Source organism: Nuphar pumila, chromosome 2 (assembly GCF_984573655.1).
Source record: "Nuphar pumila chromosome 2, dmNupPumi1.hap1.1, whole genome shotgun sequence".
Classification (NCBI taxonomy): domain Eukaryota; kingdom Viridiplantae; phylum Streptophyta; class Magnoliopsida; order Nymphaeales; family Nymphaeaceae; genus Nuphar; species Nuphar pumila.
The window spans coordinates 9,940,428-9,960,612 of record NC_143250.1 but is presented as its reverse complement, the minus strand read 5'-3'; the positions used below and the strand labels follow the sequence as shown (position 1 = coordinate 9,960,612).

Here is a 20,185-nt window from a genome sequence, read left to right as displayed (position 1 = left end):
AGATCCAGCGAGATGCGTCTATCGGGTATTTATAAAGGGAGCGGATGGCGCCAAGATGGGCCCCTCGCGTACGGACCCCGCCCACATCCGACGGTGGGGATCGACCGTCCGTGCCAGCTGTCTTGGCCTTCCTCTCGTCGTTCATCGTGTGGAGATGGACGGTTTAGTGATCGTGTACGATACTCTAGATCTTTCTTTAGAAGTGAACGGGGTTTACGCGCTTTGTCCTACGTCACTAATATTCGGGAGATATTCTCGTGGATATCGGGATTTTATCGCTATGGTCTGGACATGATACAAATATTCTCGTGGATATCGTGATTTTATCGCTATGGTCTGGACATGATATAATCTTTATGACTAGTTGCTAAGGAAAAATGTTGGCAAATGGCTACCCTAGTGAGTTCAAAACTAGGGCTGGTAAACGAACCGAGCAGCTCGTTACCCGGCTCGGTTCAGCTTGTCACAAATTCAGTTTGTGATTGTTTAGTATAACTGCATAGCCAAGCCGAGAGCAGCTCGTTTAGCTTAAATGACTCGACCCCAAACACAAGGTGTTCAGCTCAAGAGAGCTCCTATATATATATATATATATATATATATATATATATATATATATATATATATATATATATATATATATATATATATATATATATATATATATATATATATATGTGTGTGTGTGTGTGTGTGTGTGTGTGAAAAATAGTAGTTGCCTAACCACTTTTGAGCTTGAGCAAAATGAACATGCGCTGTCGCACGAGGGTGACAGATGCTCAACTGCTTTTGCGTCGCATTTTTGAAGCGCCACTAAAATTCTTTTTTACTTAGACCTTTAGCTGCATTTCAAAAGCGACACTAAAAAGATCATTTTTTATGATGCAATGGTCAGCGGGCGTCCATTCGGTCAGGCACCTACCCCCCTACTCTATATATTGAGTGTAAAATATAAAAAAAAATGCATAAACTATATATAGAAAAGAAGAATGAATAAAAAATATATACATAAAAGACTAACTACTAAGTGTAGTATAATATATATATATATATATATGTATATATATATATATATATATATTAAGTATAATATATAAAAATATATATTCTATGTATAAATAACATGGAATGTTTTCACACGATTAAGCTTGTGTTCAGCTCATCTCATTCAAGGGCGAGTCGAGCTCAAGCTCGACTCGGCTAAAAATGAACACACGTCAAGCCACGAGCTTAATCCATTGGTAGACAAGCTAAGTCCAAACATGCATGTTCGGTTTGTTCGGCTCGTTTACCAGCCCTATTCAAAACCTTTAGTGAAAATTTGTAATTGTTTGATTTTTTTTCTTTACGCATATGACCTTTCAGATGTGATCTATGTGTTCCATTTAGTAAAAATTTACCCTTGGGTCATGTTTTCTCAATGTGCATATTAGATTTTCCAAGGGTTTCGAAATCAACCTATAAATTACCCATTTTTTACTTTAAAAAAAACTTATTTTTATGTAAAAAAAATATGATGAGAGAAAAAGAGGCTTTAGGGCTCTTGTGTGCAAAAGGACATCTTGCTGGGGCTTATAACAAAGGAGAAGAAAGAAGTAGAGTGTGGTCACATCTATCAGTAGAAGGGTGTCGGTTTGCCAGGTTAAAGTTGTAGATTTGTCGGATCGAGGTAATTGACATTGACCGCATATTAGTGTATTTATTCTTGTTTTCAAGTGCCCTATAATCTATTATACTTGGTGAATAATAAAGATTATATTGTACTCTCATTATAGACGTAGGTGATTTCGCCAAACCACGTAAATTAGTGTCTTTATATGATCGATTGATTTCTTATCTTTCATTGCATTGTGTGTTTGTATGCATCCTACGCCCACAAACTGGTATCGGAGCAAGACCTAGTCTTAGGACTTATTCATGATAACAATAAAAGAATTAAACATGAAGTACAAGATTGCAACAATGTAGAGTGAAAGATTTCTTAACCCAATAGGGGTTAGTTAAAGCCTTCAATGAGAAAAATAAGAAACCCAAAGATATGTTTGATGATGATTTATACGACATATGTAAAAGAGCGTTTAGTGTTATTCGGCTAAATCTTGTAGATGATAACTTCTATAATGTCATAAATATAAACTCGGCTATGGAGCGTTGACTAACAAGCTTTATTTGAAAAAACAAATATATGCTCTTTAGATGGTGGAAGGCTCACATTTGCAGGATCACTTGAATGTTTTCAATAGGATCTTCACTCAGTTGTTGAATCTTGAAGTAAAAATTGAAAAACAATATCAAACTTTCTTTTTTGGTGTCTCTTCCTCCATCCTATAATCACCTAGTGACCACTTTCTTATTTAAAAAAGTGTCTTGAGTTATATGAGGTTATTACAACTCTTTTTATTGAATAAGATAAGAATAAAGCTCAACATCAATTGATTTCAAGGAAAAAGACTTCTCGCAAGAAGTGATTCAGGTCAAGAAAAAGATAGATCGAAGTTACTGGGTCCTAAAAATATATACCAGCCAAAGTCGAGAAGAAAGAACACTCTTGATATTATTGCAAGAATAAGGGAGACTTGAAGAGAGACGGGAGAAATGACAAAAAGACATAAAAAAAAAGAAAAGAAGGAAAATATAGAAAGAATACCAGATTCTCGCAGGAGGCACTACATGAGCTTCCAAAGTCTCATGGATCGGTGTGCCTCAACTCGCTCTAGTTAAAATGGCTCATCAAATTATCAGAATACTATCACAAATTTCGATGTGAAGAGGGCTCCAGAATTTGTGACACCCATACCTTTCCCTAGTTAATTGTGAAGCCCAATTTGAAAATATTATTTATAAATTGTAATTTGAAAAGCAAGGCATATAAGAGGAGCTATAGAGAAAAAGTACATGAGAGCAAAAAGACCATTATGAATTCTCCAAAAGCTCACCCCCACTGCCAAGTGCTAGGTGAAGAGGTCATCGTCTCTACAGGAAGATTTCTACTTTCGACGAGGCCGAGATCACCTACAAACTCCTCCACCAATCGTTTATTTGGAGTGATTCAAAAGTAAGTCTCAAGACCCTATAAGGAGACAAGGCGAGTTGAGTTGGCTCGAGAAAAGTTTTAGGCTCATTTGGTGGTGAAGGGATTCTCACATAAAGAATGAATTGGCTATAATAAGTCTTCTCATTGGTTGTAAAATGTGCATCGATTCATGTGTTGTTGGCAATGGTTGTTATGCATGATCTTGAGTTAGAGCAGGTTGATGTAAATACAACATTCCTTCACAATGATCTAGATGAGAAAATTTACATGCAACAACAAGATAGTTTCAAGGAAGTAAGCAAGGAAAATCTTGTTTGCATATTAAAGAAATCACTTTATGTGTTGAAGTAATCTTCTCAACAGTGATATAAGCTCTTTATCATTGTTTGTGAAACACACGTCGATTAAGGTATTGTTGGTAATGTTTGTTATGCATGATCTTGAGTTGGAATAGGTTGATATGAAGATCGCATTCCTTCACGGAGATCTAGAGGACGAAATTTACATGCAACAACTTGAGGGTTTCAAAGAAGTAGGTAAGAAAAGTCTTGTTTGCATATTAAAGAAACCACTTTATGGGTTAAAGCAATCTCCTCGACAGTGATATAAACACTTTGACTCTTACATGATTAAAGTTGAGTATACCTTGAGTGAATTGATAGTTGTGTTTTGATTATGCATATATTTTGTATTTTATCCATACTATTTTATGCATGATCTAGTAAAAAATTATATTAAAAACCCATTCTTATTGGTGTTTTTGAGAAACTGCTTTAAATTAAAAATAAAAAAATCGCATATTTAAAGTTCTTTCCTGTGTTTTTTAGTGTTTAGTTTTGTTTATAATTTTTTAATTCTTAGTCTAATTAGTTTAGTAGTGTTTAATTAGTATTTCATTCGGTTTAGAAGTCTTTTTGTGAAACACAGTTTTTTTTAGAAGTACTATTTTGAAATTTTTGAAAATTAATTGAAGTTTTCTGAAAAAAAATATGTAACCTAATTTTTTTAGTATAAATAGTATATTTTCAGCCATGGAACACATTTTTTTCTCTTGAGAAAACGCATGCCTCTTCTCCTTCTTCTCTTCTCTTCCCCCTCTTTCTCGTTCCCAATCGGTTCTCCCTCATTCTCTTCCTTTCTCTCCTGTTTCGTCTTGCTTCTAACCTTTTTCTAGCGTCGGTTCCTATTACCATCTCTCGACAGAGGAACGCGCAACTCAAAGGTAAGATCACGTTCTTTTTCTCAACCCTTCCATCAAAAACGGATCGTGAGGTACATTTTTTCTCTCCCGTCTCTTCGTAGTTTCAGAATTTTAGTTCCTGCATACATACATCATATCATTGCATATAGTTTATTTGATCATTGTATATTTAGTGCATACAGATTAAATTAGTTTTATTTTTAATATCTAAAATATAAAAAGAAAAAATATATAAAATAGTTCAGTGTAGCTATTTTTCTCGATTTATATGCCGAGTTAGATAGTAGTATTTTTTTATATAGTTAATTCATAATTTTAAATTCACGTCAGCTGCTATTTTTATCAGAATTAATTAGTACTTTCATTAGACATAAATTAGTTTAATTAAAATTTAGATTAAATTTAATCATGTTAGTCGATTTATGGTTGTATCGTTCTTTAGGCATTTAGTAAAGTAGTAGTTGTATTCTTCATAAAATAATCGTAGTGTCTTACAATTTGTTTTTATTCAATTCGTTAGTTAGTAATAGTTTAATTCACGTGGTTAATTTGTTTATCTTTAATCAGTCGCCACAATAGTTTTAGTTTTATTGAATACATAATTGTCGATAATTATTTATTTTATTTTATTTGTTTGTGAACATTGATAATAAATTAGTTAGATATCTCCAGTCAGTTTGTTATTATTCTCAGCCTTCATTAGTAGTTAGGTTTAGCTTTTATTTATTGAGTTACGCCAGCCTTTGATTTCAATCTTGAGTGTAATTCGGGTAAGTTAGTCAATTAGCCGATTCTTTGTTTTGTTTATTAATTAGAATAGCTAGCATAAGTTAGTTTTTAGTATTTTTATCATTTTCAGATTTACTAAAGTTAGTTTTACAGTCTATACAGTAGCTTAGTTAGTTTCTTATTAGGTGGTTAATTATTTTAGTCAATTATTGAATTCGTAGTTAATCGGTTAGAGTATTTCTTGTTTGGTAAATTAAATTTCTTATGATTAGTTAGTTGTGGCATGTTATCTTCTTTATTGTTTCATAATTAATTAGTTGATTAATTTATTTAGCTTGTTTTCATTTAGTTACATTGATTCTTAGTGTTAAGTAGTTAGTTTGATTGTTAGTTTCATAATCGATTAGTAGTTGATTAGTTTCTTGATTATTAGTTAGTTATTTTTGCTATTTTGTCATTTAGTGCTTTAGTTTATTACATATTAGTTCATAGTTGTTACATGTAGTTAATTTGTTATTAGTAGTTAGATTCTTGTTTTTGTGATTTTTCTTTGAATTAACATTGAATTTCTGTCTAGTTCTTCTGTGTTTTGTTCGTATTTTATAATTTTGTTTTGCAGGAAATCGGTTGAACGTGTGGTAGGCCCTCAAAAGTGCCCCTGAAGAGTCCTCTGAGGTCCCCTCAAAAGGGCCCTTTGAGCCCCTTAGGGAGCCCTCAATAGGAAAGAATGAGTATAAATCAAAGACATCAAAGGGACTAGAAGCTCAAGCACTGAATACCTTGTTTCTCTTTTCTTTTAGATTAGGTTTATTTATTTTATTAATTTAAATTTGTAAAAGGCCTGTAACTAATTATTATTTGTTTAAACCCTCCGCTAAGGGCTGCACTCTTAGTTAATTAATTAATTTTGTTATTTTTCAAGGCAATAAAGAGTAGATTAGTTTTCTGTGAAATACAAAGTGTTTCTCTTGTTCCCTGAGATCGACCCGGACTCCACCACTCGTGCGAGCTGGTTTTTAGTATTTGGTTTCTAGCTTTCACAAAACATTTTTTTCAAAAATATCTTTTAAAAATCTATTTCATAAACTTACACCATGTTTATTTTTGAGTTCTTGATGATGATTCATATATTAATCAAATGTTATATGTAGTTGATATGTTAATTGCTGCCAAAAACATGATTGAAGTTGATAGGTTAAAGTCCACCCTAAGTCATGAGTTTGATATAAAGGATTTTGGTGTTATTAAGATCTTTGGCATAAAGATTCATAAAGACGGAAAGGCCAACAAGTTATAGGTTTCACAAAAAAAGTATATTAAAAATGTACTTGGAAGATTCAACATGAAAAAGGTGAAAGTTATAAGTACTCCCTTTGCTGCACAATTTAAGTTATCTATGTATTTGTGTCCTAGCACAAAGGAAGAATAAGCATATATTATGTCTAAGGTACCATATATAAATACAATGGGTTGTCTTATGTATGATATGGTGTATAGTAGGTCTAATATTGCACATGATGTGAGTGTAGTTAGTGAGTATATTAAAAATCTAAAAAAAGAGCACTGGAATGCAGTTGAATGAATTTTTTATTTTTTTATGAAGCACTATACATGTTGACATTATATTTACATATGGCAAGTCTTCATGTGATGTTAGCTTATGCTGATATTGACTTTGCAAGAGACATGGTTATATATTTACTCTATCAAGTGGGCTAGTGAGTTGGAAGTCAATGCTTTAATCATTGATTGCTATGTTAACGATTGAGACAAAATATATGGTAGCTTTAGAAGCAACAAAAGAAGGCATGCAACTTAAGGGGTTGGTCAATAAACTTGGCATTGAGCAAAGGAAGGTGTAGTTGTATTATGATAATCAGAGTACGATTCACTTGGCATAGAACTCGATAAGTTGCTCTAGGTTGAAGCACATTGATGTGTGTTATCATAAGATTTGAAATATGATCGAATATGAAAAGTTAGACTTGGTAAAAATTCACACGAAAGATAATGTAGTTGATATGATAACTAAGTTACATGTGATAAGTTTAGGCTTTGCTTGGATTTCGTTAATGTTTCAGGATAAAAGCATGGGCCTCAAGGAGAGGGGACATTGAAGGTGAGAGAGATTTTTTTGACATGGGTGGTGGTAAGTCAAACCCATAGTAAAGATTGTTGAGTATGTGGCTTTGACTTTTCATATGAGATCCACTCGGAGTCCCTTTCCTTTGGCTCTAAGGAATCCCTAATGTGATGGATGGATTTCTGTTTTTTTTTAGAAACTACTTGTGTGAGGGTAATTTGGAAACCCATTTTAGTGGGTGGTAATAGGAAACCTTTATGAGAAGAAGGTGCCCACAATGAGAACTCTTATGAGAGGTAAAAAAGAAAAAGAAAAAAAGAGAAAGAGGCTTTGGGGTTCTTGTGTGCAAAAGGACAATTTGTTGCGGCTTACACCAAGGGAGAAGAAAGAAGCAAGGTGCAATCATGGCTATCACTTAAAGGGTTTTAGTTTGCTAGGTTGAGGTTGCCGACGAATCGAGATAATCGACATTGGCTGCATATTAGCTCATTTCTTCTTGTTTTCAAGTGCTCTATAATTTCTTATACTTACTGACATAATAAAGATTTTATCATACTCTCCTCGTGGATGTAGGCATTTTTGCCGAACTATGTAAATTGGTGTCTTTGTGAGCTTGTTTGATTTCTTATCTTTCATTGTATTGTGTATTTGCATGCTTCTCACACCCACATGATTAACCATTTTTCTTTTCAATCAAAATAAGGTGCATGGATGCTAGGCTTTACTTGTTTTTCAAAAAGTCGATGTCAACTTCCCTTAAAAAAGTCAATGTCAATAATGATTATCCAAACAATCATCTTAAAATTTGAAGCTATAGTTTCTTGATTTCTTCTTCCTAGACTCCACCCTAGCATCATCATTGCATTTACATATTGATTCCAGACAGCAACTATGGCCTACAAATAACAACTCAATGATCAACAAACATCACTCATCCTCTATTCCTTGATTGTCTCTCAAGCATTGTTCCTTCTTGTATATCAACTTCCTCTACTTCTCAATGTTTTCCCTACTAAACAATTGATGCCCCACTGCCATGGGAAGCTCTCTTCCATTCTTTTTCTTCTTTCTTTTTATAGCAGTTGTCATTGCTCGTCCACCCTCCAATTCGGTTCTCATCCCAAACATGGAGAAAGACAATCATATACAAAGCTTGGGTGCATTTGCAGTGAAAAGAAATGATGAATAGAATCACATTTACTAAGTGGTGTATACAAAAGTACTTGATCAAAAGACTGAATATTACACTTACAATTTGGTTTTAAGGTTTTAGATGACACCCTTGTATTGTATGTATTTGATGAATGAATGTGTATGTGATTATATATATATATATAGGGTTGAATGTGTGCATGAGTAGGGTGTGACATGCCAAAATAATTAATAAATGTGTGAACAAATATGTATTTAAATGTATGAATAAGTGACAAATAAAGTACATTTTGAATGACTATATTTATAGAAAATTTCTATGTGATGATTTTGGCTTAATGTATGATCAAGAACTGCAGAGGTTCACATATTCAAAATGTGTGGACCTTAAGACATTCACACACATATTAATAGTCAATCTTATGAGGTTCGTCTCTCATCACTTGGAAAGTTAAGTAAATGTGCAAATGTTCTAATATTTTCACATTGTAACATGTGAACTTTATCAGTTGAGATGTTAAGTAACTATGTGATTGTCCTGATGTCTGCATACTCTAACATGCGAACTTCATCAGTTAGGAGGTTAACTCTAATATGTGAATATCATCATTTGGGGGATTGAGTAATTGTGTGATTGTCCTGATATTTGTACACTTTAACATGTAAACTTCATCAGTTTGGAGGTTAACTCTAATATATGAACATTATCACTTGAAAGTTTAAGTAATTGCGTGATTGTCTTAATGCCCACACACTCTAATATGTGAATTTCATCAGTTGGGAGGTTAACTCTAGTATGTAAACATCATCACTTAGAATGTTAAGTAACTATATGACTATCTTGATGTCTATACAGTCTAACATGCAAACTTTATCAGTTAGAAAATTAACTTTAATATGCGAACATCATCACTTGGGAGGTTAAGTAACGTATGAATATCTTGCCCTTTGCATATCATATTCCTGCTCATACATTCATTCAAATTCATTTTTTGCAATATTAAAGAATTATAACAACAGTTATCACACTATAAAAAGTATGTTATTTACGTAACATTTCATATTTATGTAAAAAATCATATCTTTGTCAATACATTCATTCAATTTTAATTTTTATAACATTAAAGAATTACAACAACTATCACAATATAAAAAGCATGTTGTTTACATAACATTTTATATTTTTATAAAAATTAAGGATCACATGTTAGCTGAGAAATTTATGGGTTGTGATTCTTGTAGATGCTATAGAGCATGCACACATGCTCTAAGATCATGATTTTCTTATCTTTCATAGTGATCAACTCTTTCTGGGCTTATAAAACATTGTTCTTTGTCAAAAATAATTGATTCAAGGCCATCAATAACTGATCAATTGTAACTCCTACTTCATTTGAAGTCCTTTTATGCTTTAAACTCCTATCCTCGATTTGCTCAGCCCTCTTGCATTTGTAAACAAAGTATACACGTTTTATAAACAAATTATGAGTATCATGCACCATGATAGTATGTATGAGGTAATCAAAATATGTAATTTGCATTACCATCTCACTGTCTCTCCTGATGCTGAAACTGCCAAGTAATTGTTACTTGTAAGCATCTACTTACCCTGGAGCGACACTTACACCATAATGGTATGCAATGTCATTTTCACTATTACGTCAGTTTTGTAGTTTCTTGAAAAACATGATGAGATAATCATTCAACCGATACTTGAGACAACATGAGATGGTTTTTCTCATAGAGGGAGGATGACTAGGTGGTGGCTGACCATAGCCAAGTTATTGCAATACTTGGCTCACCATTTATCATTTGAATTTATTCATGTTGTGCATCCATATATCATTTTTGACGAGTTCCATCGCATGAACAACCGCATCCACATCATTATCTTCATGTTCTCCATAAGGGCACTATGTTACCTATGTAATAAAGTTTCAAACATTAATATATATTGCATTATTTATAAAATCAAGAATTCCTTCACATATACTCACTTGAGCTTCGGTTAATTTGCATAATTTCGTATACCAAAAGGCCATTTCCTCTTTCATCTTTTCCCTCCTCTTTCGCTTCTTCTTTTTCTCTCCCTTACATGACTTGCTTCATATTGCCATATGTGAAAACTCATGCACTAAGTCACGTCTAAAGGGCCTTTGAATATTTAGGTACTCTCATATCCAAACTTGCAAAATTGACAAGTTGTATTACATGGATTATATCAAGGATCACAATTTAATGTTTTTATATAAATCAAATCAAGATAATACTTTATGTACCTCCAACAAAACTAACATGCTAGTTAAAAATTTTCTGCCCCCATGCAAAGTCATCAATATATTTCAGGTCTCAGATAAGTTGCGCGTAAGATATATGGATGGTCTTCCCACTGGTGTCGACAAATACACAAGTGCCAATAAAATACAATAAGTATGCCCTCAACTCCTTGTCTTGTTTGTTCCTTACCTTCCCCCTCATGAAAGGTATCTTCTACTTCAGTCTCTTCAATTTTTTGTTGTTATATATCTTTCTTAACCATGACAACTTGAGCTTATCACATTCAAATGCATCTTCAGTTTCTCCCAATATAATTTGGCATTCATACCTGAAGTTTACAAACCTTAGAGCATTTAGTGACTCCCCATGACACTTTAATTTTGTGATGTGTGGCACGTCTTACAAAGTGATGATGAGCTAAAAATTTAAAGAACCGAAAAGTGTTGATAGCGGGATTCCAAAATTGCTTGATGACATCTATAAGACTATGACAAATAGTCCATGGTACAACCTCTAGGAATCGTTGAAAGTGCATTTGATCTAGTTAGTCATTTTGGTCATCTATCAATGTTACAAAACACTCATGTGTTTAGAACCAATGGAAGTTATGTGTCAATAACTATAAATCCTCAACTATTTATGGTTGTAGATCCTAAAATAACAATAAAATTTTCATGAAATTAGTCATATATCATAATTTAATTATTGAATCTACATTAAAACTGATTCATTATAGCAGACTAGTTACAATTACATACATCAACAAACCTCTTAGGGTACAATACATGTTAAGCAAAGATGAGAACAAAGTCCTTTAATTTCAATTTTCATCAGCAATGTAATGATCAATCTGCTATTCTCAACAACCAGAGGAGGTGCAGGGTAGATCCAGTGATCGGGCCCGAGTACTCTCGGGCCACACAAAACACAGAAAATCGCTTGCCTGTGCAGCAATTTTCTGAGCAATAATCACACACAACACTTTTTGGTGTTTACAGAAAATCACAGCATGAAAAGTCAGTGCATGCTCCAACGATTTTCCATATCTTATGTAGCCCAAGTATTTTGTAAAGTACTCGGCTCGATCACTAGAACATGCCTCGAGGAGGTGGGGGGCATTGATGAAGTAATTAATAAACAAACTATTCCATTCTATCTCTGTCTGAGTTTGTGTTAGGTGCCCATCTAATACACCAAAAAGCCCTTGGATGATATTTAAACACCATGATCTTAACAACCCACCATGCTCTGGAGTTTACATCCTCGACGACCCACTCTAAGACGACTTTCACTCTGTCCTCAACTCCAGGTAAGCCTTTTCATATTTTAGCGGCTCTCACTCTAGTCTAGGTGATTAAGTAATTTGAACTCGAGACGTAATGATTGCTCTAATACCAAATGTTAGGTGCCTAACCAATGCACCAAAGGCCTTATGGCAATTAAGGTGCATAAGGGTAAGTCCTTAGAACATCTGTACCTCCTCCCCATGTTCTACATGATCATCTACATCTTTGGGAAGTTCATGATCTTTAGAAGGAGAGAGCATTCCCATCATTTTCCCTTCAACCTCTGAGGGACAAAAGAAGATCCCCTACATTTTGATTTTAACTATACTAGAAGTTGGCCCATTATGGGCTCGCTTACATGGTTAAAGAAATGCATGATTATCTGTGTTCCCCTAGATATCTCAGGGTCGAATCACCACTCTGTTAAAGTAAAAAAAAAAAGTACATTTTTAGTACGCAACATGGCAAGTAGGGGTGGCAATCGTGTTGGGTTGGCGGGTCGGGTCGACGGGTTGACGGGTCAGCATACCTCAACACGAACCCGACCCGTTTATTAAACGGGTCGGCTGTGGCAAACATGAACCCGGCCCATTTATTAAATGGGTAACCCGACACGACACGGTTAACCCGTTTAATAAACAGGTCGGGTAAACAGGTTGGCAGGTCGAGTTTGGGTAGACGGGTTGATGGGTCGGGTTCGAGTAAACGGCTTGGCAGGCGGGTCGGGTCGAGTAAATGGGTTGACGGGTCAGGCTCGGGTAAACGGGTTGACCCGCTCGCCTAACCCATTTATTAAATGGGTCAGCCGTGTTGGCGGGTTGGCATATACCCCTAACACGAACCCGACCCGTTTAATAAATGGGTTAGGCGGGTTGACCCGTTTACGACACAAACCCGTTTAAGCCAAACTCGAACCCGACTAAGAAGCGGGTTGGCGGGTCCTGTCAGATTTTGCCACCCCTAATGGCAAGTACCAGGGATTTTGTTGCCAATCAGGGGCTTGGTCCCTGATGGGCACAGACCCAATTGAAGCATGATTGTACCCTAAGAGGTTTCTCCATCATGAACAAATTTTTTTTTAATTAAAGTAGGGTTCTCATTATACCCAAGCTGCCTTTCCTGGTTTTAACAACATATCACATAAATACACCAGCATAGGTCACCTGAGTGGCAGTGGGCTTGAAGAGAATGTGCTGACACCTTCATCACAGGTTTGACTCCCACAGGGTGTGTGGGTGCCTTTAACTGGTGGGCTCCTTAAGGGCTTGGGTGACTACAACTAGGGTTTATCTCGGGGGTGTTGGGCCCATTAAGTGATCCGGTTTTTTATGAGGATTCTTGGTAAAAAAGAAAACATCACATAAATATCTTGCATGGTCACAACTAGTTAATATATCAGCAACTTTTCACTTCCCACCCATATCACATATGGCTATAAATAACCTATATATCATTAATTTATTGGCAAAATTAGTTAATATTAAAAATACAAAAAAACCAGTAAATTTGAGGTACTCCGGTCTGGTTTATATAGTTCTTATCGGGTCTAAGTATGGTTTCTCTTATGGTGAGTCTGATTAGACCCAAGTCCGGACCCATACCATACCCGAAAATCGAGGACAGGTTTTGTTCCACTTGGGTCCAAACCCAACCCAACCCATTGACACCCCTAGTTACAACTATCAGTTGAACTTAAGAAAAAAGAAATGTAAGTAAAGAATGTGTATATACAAACCCTTGTGAACTTAGATCAAAACAAAAAACTGCAAAAGTATGTTTTTTAAAAGTCAATTTTCACTGCAGCAAATGTTAAAGTTAAACATAAATGAAAAATAAAAACTATTACAATAGAAAACATAGATGATACCATGAATTAAAGGAATTTGGGCTTAAACATAAAGGAATGGCATGAGAAAAAAAGAAGGTAAATAGAGTGCAACCTACAAAGATTTGCACAAAATTAAGAAGACTAGACCACCAACCATGACAAACCCAAAAAGTGAAAGCAAAAATAAAGAACAAAAAATAAAGGTAACAGAGAGAAAATACAAATTATTTTCTTTTATAAAAACGGGTGAGAAAATATCAATAAATTGAGGAATCATGAAGGCTCCCAAATGAATACCTTAAAATTCAGTTTTCTTCCCAAACGTACATCAGTTTGGAAGGCAAAATCTGAAAAAAAAGAGAAAAATATCATGGTTGACCCGCCACTTTTACTGGTACTACCACTACAAGAAATAATATTTTTACTGGCGCTATTTTAGCGCCAGTAAAATCTTGCCTAAAGATTTTTACTGGCGCATGAAAAGCGCCAGTAGGTTCGCCGGTAAAACTTTTACTGGCGCAAATGCAGTGCATCACATTGGATCCAGGTTTCAAATGTGGGTCCAGTTCTGAATTCAAATCCGAATCAGTGCACGTGGTAGAGTTCCGGATCCGGATATGATCTGTCTCCTTCTGGCAATGTATCCACAGAAAAATGAGTCAAGTATATTGATTTTCCTGTAAAATATAGATTGGACCGGTTGAGGCCCTGTTTTGAACCCATTTAATTTCCTATCCGATCATGACCTAGATCCGACTGTATCTGACATAAACTTTTTTCTGAACTTGACCTGTTTATTAAATGGAGCTCATTTTGTTGGACCACATCAGTCTGAATTACTTTTGGTCAGGTCAGACTCGGTTGAAGACCCAACCCTGGGGATGTAAACAGTTTGGATTAATTCGGATTGTATGTGGCCAATATCATATTCGACTAATTGGATGTTTGCCAAACGGATTCAAATTCAGATGGTGAAAAGCTCACACTAGATCTGCTTTTTTACATGTAAACTGATTCAGATATGTCAGATTAGGTGGCAAAATATCAAAACCATATATCCGCATTTGATTATAATTGGATATGGTTTTGGCTTACCAAAATGCAACTAAATTGAATCAAATTTGGTCAGATATCCGATAAAATCCCATTCATTGACATCCCTGCCTGACCCACTTGACCATACCGGGGATGATGAAAATGGCATCACAACAAGTGTTCTCAAAGAAGATGCTAAGAGGACTAGGTCATGATGTTTGGACAAATGAAAACAAGTCCATCCTCGTCTGCAGTTAGGGTTTGTAAATGAGCTGAATGAGCGGAGCTTAAAGTGTTCAAGTTTGGCTCATTCTTGCGGCAAGCCAAGCAGATCAGCTCGAGCTCATAATGAGCTCGAGTTAATTGGGCCGAGTTTATACTACATCCAACATTTATTTTGACTAGACAAGAAGTGGTGTTCCTTATGTCCGGCATTTGATTTTTTAGTTGTGTGGACATCTTATACAAATATGGATAATGGGTTGGATAACTTTGTTTTGGATTGTATAACTCAATCCACCCCATATAAGTGTTTTAACATGTTTATTATGAATTTTACCCCCAGATATGAATCTCAGATTGGATCTAAAAACCAAAAAGTATTTAAAATTTAGGTAATTTGAGAAAAAAATAAGAATTAATATTATATATATATATATAAATTCTTTAATCAATGTTATTCTCGATCTAATTCTGAAAGTTTGTCAAAAATTATGGATTTTAGCCCTGAATATAGATCTCAAATTCGATCCAAGTACCAAAAAAATGTTTAAATTTTGGATAATTTGAGAAAAAAATAAGAATTCATATTTTTATATACAAATGCAAAATCCATAAATAAATCATGAAACCCAAAAATGCAAGAAAATAAACTAAAAAACCCTAAACTAAAAGAAAAACAAACCATAAATAAATCATAAAATCAAATAAACCATATAAAATTAAATATAAAAGTCATAATTCAAACCCTAATCAAATACAAGAAAATCCCTAATCAAATAAATGGAAAACCCTAAACAAATTAAATATCAAAAGTTCTAACTGAAGATATTTGATTCAAAGCCCTAATAAAAAAATCGAATAAAAAAACCGTAATAAAAAAAAATCAAAGAAAAAAAGTCCTAACCAAATAAAAGAAAAACCTAATTAAATTTTTTTGATTCAAAGCTTTAATAAAAAAAATTTCTTATTCAGAGCCCTAATTAGATAGAAGAAGAAGAAAGAGAGAGAGACAAATAGAGAGAAGAACGAAAAGGAAAAGAAAAAAAAGGGAGATAGAGAGAGTTTCGTTGTCCGCCTCTCACTGCCCGGCTGTGGCACAGGAGAGAGAGAGAGAGAGAGAGAGAGAGAGAGAGAGAGAGAGAGAGAGAGAGACCCCTCCGGCCGAGTTTTTTTAAGTGGTGTATCTCGTGTCCTTGTTCCCAACGTAACAAGGGGAGTGGAACTGTTCTATGAACGGGCGCCCGCCGCAACCAAGGTTTGATGACGACGAAGTTCTGGGCATCTGCAGCATCCCACACGATTCACGGAATGCACCATCAAACACCCCGTAAGATCACATGCAGAACAGTGAACGCAACGTTCTAAAGGAAACGTCTTTACAATTTTAAGTGTCATTTGGATCTTGGTGGGAATGGATGTATATAAGTTATGGATGTGTGACACACATCTGACCTGTAAGACACCGAATAGTGCTTGTAGGCCTGCCCCAAAAGATAAGAGAGAGAGAGAGAGTTGTCCTAATTTTCATATCATGATTGCTTTTTTGGGGGGTGCTAGGTGAATGTATAACCAGTGGTTTGGTTCCACTCATCCCCTATTTCATCCTTCATCTTTATACCCCTCTTAAATCTTATGATGCATGCTGTTTTGATTAAATCTAACCTTAGAGATGGAATCAAGATGGTCGATTTAACAAGCAACGACCCATGGATTGTATTTTTTTGACAAAAAATGTTTTTTTAAATCACAAAATTTTGTGTTTTGTCCATTTTTGAATTGTCAAAAAATCTTGCACACAAGTCAGATTTGGGTGATTTAAATGTCAATCCTCACTAAATAAATGACATAGATCCATCACATCTTAGAGTCCGATTTAATAAAAAACAATTTGGATCAATAGAATCCCAAGGCCGGATATGAAGATAGGGATGACATAGGGGATGAGTGACACTGATTTGAGGAAAATTTCTCTTCACCAACGGCTTATTGGCAAGTCTCAGAATGGTAAAATTCTTTACGCCCCGTCCGGTGGGAGTACACCTTGTGGCCAGGGATGCCCCACTCTGTGGGTTTCGAACTCGTGATGTAGCTTTCAGCTTGGTGACCACGAGTCGGCCCTCCCTGATGAATGGAGCCCTTGTGGCTTTCATATCATAATTGTTGCCCAGCAAAACTTGTAAAAAATAAAATAAAACACAAATATGTTGCACTTATTTAAAATTCGACTCCTCTTATCCGTGTCAATGGGTTTGTTCTTTAATAACTTGTCAATGAAATCATGCTCAACCAAACTGAATTAGAGAACCAACACACCTCAAAAACTTATTTACTACTAAAACATCAATGCCACACAACAAACAAGTTCATTCATCTCACAAGAAGCATAACCTATTATTGTAGCTCCAACACTTTTTTCCAAGAAGGCCTGTTGGAGATGTCCTCCCACCATAAACTCACACGCTTCCTGTCCTTTACCAAGGACTCCTTCCCACACTCAGTAACCAAATAGTGAGTCAGTGGGAGGTGACTCAGGTCAGCCAAGCTAAAGAAGTCCCCTCCAAGATACTTGCTCTTTGACAGCCTTTCCTCATAGACATCAAAAACCTTTTTCAGCTTCTCCTCACTGCTCTTTATTTCTTCTTCATTCTGAGGCATCCCTAACTTTGGTGCATAAAGCAACTGGAAGGTCAATGATAAAGCAGGTGCATTGAAATTTTGGGCCTCTACCTCCAACCACTGTTCAACTATGGCCCTCTCTTCCACGTTCTTTCCTAGGAGATCAGTTCCTTGGTTGGAATACTTTTCTGCACAGTATCTAAGAATAGCCCTTGATTCTGCAAGCATGCCAAACAAGAAAAGAACAATGGTCCTTGTTAAGTAACGGTCACCAAATGTTTGAGAAATTATATAGAAGATAGAAGACAAAAAAAAAAATAATTTCTTTGTGGATCACCATGAAAAGATTTTTCTACAGATCTTTTTTTGATTTATAACCTGAGAAAACTGCACCTTGACAGAAAGACCTGGTCGCACTGGCTCAGCCTGCCATACCTATGGTTGTCATGACAGCACTGTAAAATTTTGAGGCTAGGACCCCTACTCTCCCATGGCCTATGCTGGGTGTCAGCTTGTGTAGAGGAGTGATGCCCATGGGAATTGAACCTTCCTTGACCGCGACCGCCCATGTAGCGTTCAAGGCCTCATCCCACTATGCCACTCCCCCGTGTTGCATTAATTTCTCTAAAGATCTTATCTTTAAACCACTATGACTAAGAGTCATTTTTTTTTTCGATGCTCGGGGAAAGACACCTCACTCATTCCGAGCTCATTGGCATAAAAACCCCAGCTCTTCCTTGCTACACCAAGCTTCAACCTTGCAACAAGGGGGTCTCCCTGGTGGATTTCGAACTCATGGCATCCCTTCAACTTGGTGATGCCCACCAATTGCCCCTACCAGATGAGCCGAGCCCTCATGGTGGCGGTCTAATAATTAAGAACCTCAATACTTGCTAGGAGAAGGAACTAGTTGGACACTTTTTCTTTATGTATGCTAAGGCACATTGTGCTTATATGACATAATTAAGAAATGTGGGTAAACGATTATTTGAACATAGATATCCAAATAAACAACAGTGGCCATTTTAATAACTGGAAGATCACAAAGAGAAAGAGGGAGAGAGAGGGGTTGTGGGGAGGATACAAGTTGGTGGCATCTTACTAAGCAGAGATCCACATTGCATTGGTGGTGTGTTACTAAGCGCACATTCTGTCTCACATTGTAGAGAGAGCCTAAGGGAAATCAACATTACCACTCACGAAGATCAACAAATGTTGAACCCATGACTCAAAACAAGAGCGAAAGCCAAAACAAAAAGAGATAGGCAGAAGAGAAAAAAACACAAAAACGGACAAAATAGCAGGCTCAAGCAGGAGCCGTTGGCCCGGAGGGCGCCAAAAGAGAGAGAGCGTCAGCCCGAAGGAACAAAAGAAAACTAAGATGCATACGAAGATTTGCATATACATCCACCAAGATATTAAGCACCGGATTATGAATGAGAACCGAAATTTAACAGAAAATAACATCGTTGCACGCCATCCAAACAAACCACCAAGAGGTGAGCAACCAAGTCCACCAGATCAACCTCCACCTCTTGCTGCGTCTAATACAAACCTGTCCCAAGATACAGAGAGAGAGAGAGATGGGTTGCTGGGAGGATACAAGTTGGTGGCATCTTACTAAGCAGAGATCCACATTGTATTGGTGGTGTGTTACTAAGCGCACATTCAGTCTCACATTGGGGAGAGAGAGAGAGAGAGAGAGAGAGAGAGAGAGAGAGAGAGAGAGAGAGATGGTATTCCAGCAAACACAAAAGGGTGCAGAAATACTACCGAACAAGGTGAAGTCGCCGTCTTGAATGACAGGAACAACGCCAAAGGGTTGGAGCTGGAGGAACTCAGGCTTCTTGTGCTCCCCGGCAAAGAGATCCACAGGGATGACCTCAAACTCAACCTCCTTTTCGAAGAGGCACACCGCAACCCTACGCGGTCCTACCGCAAATGCTGGTCCATGCAGCTTCACCACCATTTTTCCTTTCCTTTTTCTTTGGTTTCACAACGCTTTGATATCATATTTATAGTGTTGCGGTGGTGGAACAGAGGTGGCCACGAGTCATTTCACTAATCATTAAAATAATCACAAAGTTCAGTTTGCAGTCAAAAAGATAAACATTAGGTTCTTAGAGGCCATATAAAATTCACTTTGCCCTAAGAACCATTTTAACTTAACCCTCAAGGTGCTTTAGATGCCGTTCATCGTCATAAGAATGGACGGCATCCAAGGCCCACTAGAATGTGAATCATTCAAATATGTTCACATGATCCCTCCCAAATAAGTGTTCAATTAACATCATGAGTCTGTGTACGGTGTGTGTTGACAGTTCATACAATGGGGCCTTGGATGCCTTTACTATACCTTTCTAAGCGTATCTTTCTTATTACATGCTTTTCATATGACCTGAATAAAAAAAATCAATATTTATCAAATTGAAACATAAAACTAAGGAGAAATCAACTTTAATTATCTGCTATATCATAAGCAATGTCAGAATGATGGCCCCACAGCATCTGAATGAAAGCCCCATTCAAATTAACGCCGTGTGTTTTGTGTCCTGAGCTTGCTTAGGAGATTGCTCATTCTTGGATCCTATCTTATATCAAGTTCCAATGGTACAGTTACTGCACGTCACCTTGTGTTGGGACGTTGCAAGTTGGAATCCGAACGGTATAGTTGTATAACTGGTAGGGGTCTGCCTAACCCCAGCTTTCTCTGTCGAGAAAA

At 36.1% G+C, this 20,185-nt stretch overlaps 1 pseudogene; it reads right to left on the bottom strand.

The window, feature by feature from the left end:
- Nucleotides 1-17,238: 17,238 nt before the first annotated feature.
- On the bottom strand, nucleotides 17,239-19,432 carry LOC149844713 (glutathione S-transferase F9 pseudogene; annotated as a pseudogene).
- Nucleotides 19,433-20,185: the final 753 nt, after the last annotated feature.